The 4473-nt window shown below is 53.5% G+C and overlaps 1 protein-coding gene across 3 annotated transcripts in view; it reads left to right on the top strand.

Moving 5' to 3' along the window:
- The first annotated feature begins 778 nt into the window (after positions 1-778).
- Positions 779-4473, top strand: part of LOC102026741 (folate receptor alpha) — an 8899-nt gene continuing 5204 nt past the window's right edge. Inside the window, exons 1-3 of one of the 3 annotated variants that reach the window (XM_005379993.2) lie at positions 779-888; positions 2307-2399; positions 3480-3639. The gene's annotated coding sequence lies outside the window, so the exon portion shown is untranslated. Of the gene's footprint in view, positions 889-2306; positions 2400-3164; positions 3263-3479; positions 3640-4473 lie in introns of those variants that run through there. The other 2 variants (XM_013511700.1, XM_005379994.2) reach the window with 2 other exon arrangements.

The raw sequence follows: 4473 nt of genomic DNA, 5'->3' as shown, positions 1-4473 counted from the left end.
AAGAACCATCAACTCCTAGAAGAACAGGGTGAGACTTCATGTAGGGGAAGTACAACTGAACCCCTGGGAGAGGGGTGTAGACAGGGGGCAGAAAAGCAGGGCTGCATTTGTTAGCTTTAGGACCCCGACAGTTTCTCTCCTGCAGCAAAGGGGGTCAGCTTGGGGACGGTCAGCTTGGGGTCGGACTGCCTGGTGCAGCCCCCGCAGCTGTGAGGATGGGTGATAGGAGGTTTGAGGCTACGGGTTGCATCAGAAAAGCCCAAGGTCCTCTCCTCTTCCACTCTGAGGCCTCTTCCTGCTTCTGTCAAGGTCCTCTTTTTTAGTTTTATTTTTTTGAGACAATCCGGCTGTATAGTTCAGGTTGGCCTTGAACTTGCTTATGTAGCCCAGGCTGGCCTTGAACTCATGGCAATGCTCCTGCCTCAACCTCCCTAGTGCTGGGATTATAGGCGCCACCACGGCTGACTCCCTTCCTGCTTCTGGAAGCCTAAACCCCTTTTTTTGCTGGCCAAATGGCCATCGTCCCTGGGCTGCAGATGAGTGCACCACCTTGTCATCCAGACTGGGGAACAGAGGCTTAACCAGGCACAGGGGCTCACCGTGGAGCTGCTCTCGACCTCCAACTCAAACTCGCCTTTGTGGTTTCTCATTTCCAAGTACTCAGGGCCCAGGGGCCTGGTGAAGAGGACAAACCGTTCCCCTGTAGTGAAGACATAAAGTCCAGTTAATGATCAGCCCCTGGGGCAGGGGGGCAGGGGCAGGTCCCCGGTGGAGAGGATCTGTTGTGAGACATCTTTTCTGATTAGACAGAGGATCTGAGCATTCCAGGGGCTGCTACCTGCTGAGGTCTTCAGAGGATGTCACCCTCCCCGGGGGCCGAGAATTCAGGTATGACTCACTGCCATGTCCAGAAAGAGAACACAGGACAGGAGCTGGGGTTTCCTGGGAGTCACTTTCTTTGCAGGCCCTTCAGGGCCTTCCTTCTTGGCTGATTCTCTTCCAGAGATTCAATCACCTCCTTTGGGTCTCCTCCTCTTCCTTCCCCTTCTTATTTCCTCCCTTTGCCGCCTACTTGTGGCATTCATCAGGGCATAGGGCCTCGCTCTTCCCTAGTCTTCTACTGCTGTTCACAGCCTGGTGGTCCCCACATCTGGGTCCAATCTGGATCTTTCCCTCAGTTCATGTCAGCACGGAGCAAGACAGCTTTATACCCACATCCACTCACTCCCCCACTCCCCCACCCCCCCCCCCGCACCTCCACAAACACATCTATCTGCCTCTCTTCTCTTTTCCCATCAGTAGTACCAGCTTGGAGCTCAGACAACTAAAAAAAAAAAGAAAGGAAGAAGAGGAAGAGTACAAAGAAGAAGGCACCACTAGGTGTGGTGGCACAAGCCTGTGATCCCCGCACTTGGGAGGCTGAGACAGAATGACTGTTTCGAGGCCAGTCTGGACTACATTAGCAAGACCATGTCTAAAAACAAAACAAAGCAAGGTTTTTGAGCTGGGTATGGTGGTGTAATCCCAGCAGGCAGGAGGCTGAGGCAGGAGGACTGCCGAGAGTTCAAGGCCAGCCTGGACTACAAAGCAAGACTACCCTGTCTCAAAAAACAAACACTTTTTGTCCTGGGTTGAACTGGAGGTGGGAAAGAGTCTGAATTAATCCAGACTCTTAGCAGTTATTAAAAGGCTACAGGAGACAGGGGTGAGTGAGGGATGAAGTGGGGAGACCTTGATCCAAAGATTCTGAATGTCTGTGATTTTGTGGCTGATACCAGGGATACTTGTGTTGGAGGAGCTGGTGGCTCTGCACAGTGGGCCCGTGGGAAGCCCCTGCAACGCTGGGCTTGTTAACCTGTGTTCTGCACTTGGCTCTGCCTTTGACCTCTGGATCTCAGCCCCTCAGCTGAGGAACAGGACAGGGATGGCGAAAAGGGGCAAGATTATCCAGCGGCTCTTGGCAGCTCAGGCCGCAAGATTTTATCACACCTGAGCTTTTGAGGAAATAAGTAATGGGTCTGAGAACTGACCTTTAGGGGTACACTGTTTTTTTTTTTTGTTTGTTTGTTTGTTTGTTTGTTTTGTGGTACTAGGATTGAACCCATGGCCTTGTACATGCTAAGCAAGCACTGTACTGTTGAACCGCCCCACAGCCTAGGCTGCACTATTAATCCACCTCTCCCACCCCTGTGCGGGCCTGAGAGGGTGCTCACGTGCAATAATTAACTGCCCAGTGGCCTTCGCCCCATCCCAGGCTGCACTCCTGGGCTCCATTCCCACTGCCCACCCCACTGCCCATCTCCTAGGCCACTAAACCTCGGCAACGCCCTGGAAGAAGGCTAGGCGGCGTGGAGCGGAGCAGCAGCTGGAGCCAGCCTAAGAGTCATCTTCTCTCCCAGGTATGTCACTCACTACCCTCTTGGGTTAGAGGCCGCACACCCGGGACTCCTATCGCAGGGTAAAGTATTTGATGGAACTGGGAGGACGTTCTATATCCCTGAAGCCCAGGGAATGCAGAGGTGGAGACTGAGGCCCAGATCAGTGTGGCCTGCCCAAGGTTCAACCGCAAGTTAGTGTCCATCCTGGAACTAGAAGCCCAGGCTCTTGCCATGAGCCCGGCACTGAGTTCTTGGTTCTCCTACTGCAAGTGGGGGTGACCACCAGCGGCAGATGTCTGTTCTGGACTCGCAACCAGAAACGAACCAAAGGGTACTGACCGACAAACACCAAGACGCACGGACCGCCAGTTGGAGTTTAGGACGAGCCTTTATTCCTGGCCAGGGACTGACTGAGAGCCTCCACGCAGGGAAGGTTCAGATCAGTGCCCATCCAGGGACGAGAGCAGTTTTTATACCCTAAAACTGCATCCTGTTTGGCAAACACATGTCACATCTGTAGCAATGAGGGGATTTTCTTTTTTTTATGGCAGGAACAGTACATTCCGAGAATCCGGGAAAAACAATACATTTTGGGAGTCCAGGAAGGGCAGGGCGTTTACAACCAGTTTACAACCATACATTCCAGAAATGGTAAACATGAAGATCTAACCCCACGGCAGGGGTGGGAACTGGGAATTAAACTAGAACCTTTGATGTCTGTGGTGGGGCTTTTACAATGTCACAGCTGGACTCAGATCTGGAGACTAGGAGGGTGGGAGGGGACTTGAGAGGAGTGCCGGTCTGAAGGACTCGATCTCAAGGATTCGGTCTCAAGGACTCGCAGGGAGAGTGCTCTGGCTCGGGAGACCACTGATCAGCTAGAGGTGAGGACAGGACTTTTCCAGCACCCTGCAGCGCGAAGACCAGCAAGGGGACCTGGAGGGGGCAAAAGCTCAAAGTGCTGTGGCCCGGACTCCAGGGCCCAGAGTCACACTTGGGTGGTCGTCCCTGCCGTGACTCGGGGCCTGGCCCTCGGTCCGGGCTCAGTGGGTTCCATATAAATTAAATTTGGTATCACTTAGTGTTCTTTTCCTCCTACAGTTAATCCTCAGAGAAGGAAAGAGTTTGAAGACCATTTGCCAGGCAGGGGTGGAGCGAGGGCCGGGCCTGGCTGGGCTGAACGCCTCAGATCTGCACTTTAAGCCGCCACACTTTGTTTCCCCCTGAGCCGGATCTGAAGAATCACCGGGTGCTCCGGAAGGTACAGATTTCCCTGGGCCGGCCCCTGAGGTTAATGAGTGAGTGCTGGGTCAGCAGAGGCGAGACTGCATCCTGAAGTGAACAGATTAGCAAGTGAGAGAATGAGGACAGCAGGGTGGGAATTCAGTTCCGGGTTTATGGAGCCCCACTGTGCAGAAGGCCTGGAGATGGCTTGGCCAGCGCAGGCTGCAGTGAGAGCCGGGTTAGGAGGCCCTCACCAGGTTCCAAGGGAGCACGTGGGCAAGGCTGAGGCCAGGTACACTTGCAAGCAGGGAGCGTCCGCTTTAGCAACAGACTTGTGTGTGGGAAATGGGCTCAGGGAGCAGAGGTGCCATAAATATTCCGTCGACCTGTGGGAAATGAATTTGGAACATTTTGGGAGAGCCCAGGCACCTGGTGATTGGAATGAAAGGAACAGTCGTCCGCCACAATTCAGTGTTTGAGGTCAAAGGATTGGTACGACGGATAGCGGAGGTCATCCTGTGATACAGGTAGGTGGCCCCGGGCTCCCAACACCCCAGGACTGTTATTACCCCTACTCCACCAGCCTCTGGGCCGGCAGACATTCCCAGGCCACAGAGTCTCCCGCAGAGCTCTCTTGCACCAACCCAAGTAATGCAGCTGAAAGGGGCTGGAATCAAAGTTTAAAACAACAACAGCAAAACTGTGTTGGCTCATGTCTGGAAATAACTGGGATGCTGAGGCAGGAGGATCTACATTTGAGCACAGCTGGGGCAATTTAGTGATTTAGACTGTTTCAAAATAAAAAAGGCAGGCCGGGTGTGGTGTCACATGTCTGTAATCCTAGCACTTGGGAGGCCGAGGCAGAAGAATC

The sequence above is a fragment of the Chinchilla lanigera genome, unplaced genomic scaffold, assembly GCF_000276665.1.
Source record: "Chinchilla lanigera isolate Chin_1 unplaced genomic scaffold, ChiLan1.0 scaffold00013, whole genome shotgun sequence".
NCBI lineage: Eukaryota > Metazoa > Chordata > Mammalia > Rodentia > Chinchillidae > Chinchilla > Chinchilla lanigera.
This window is presented reverse-complemented; position numbering and strand designations above follow the sequence as displayed.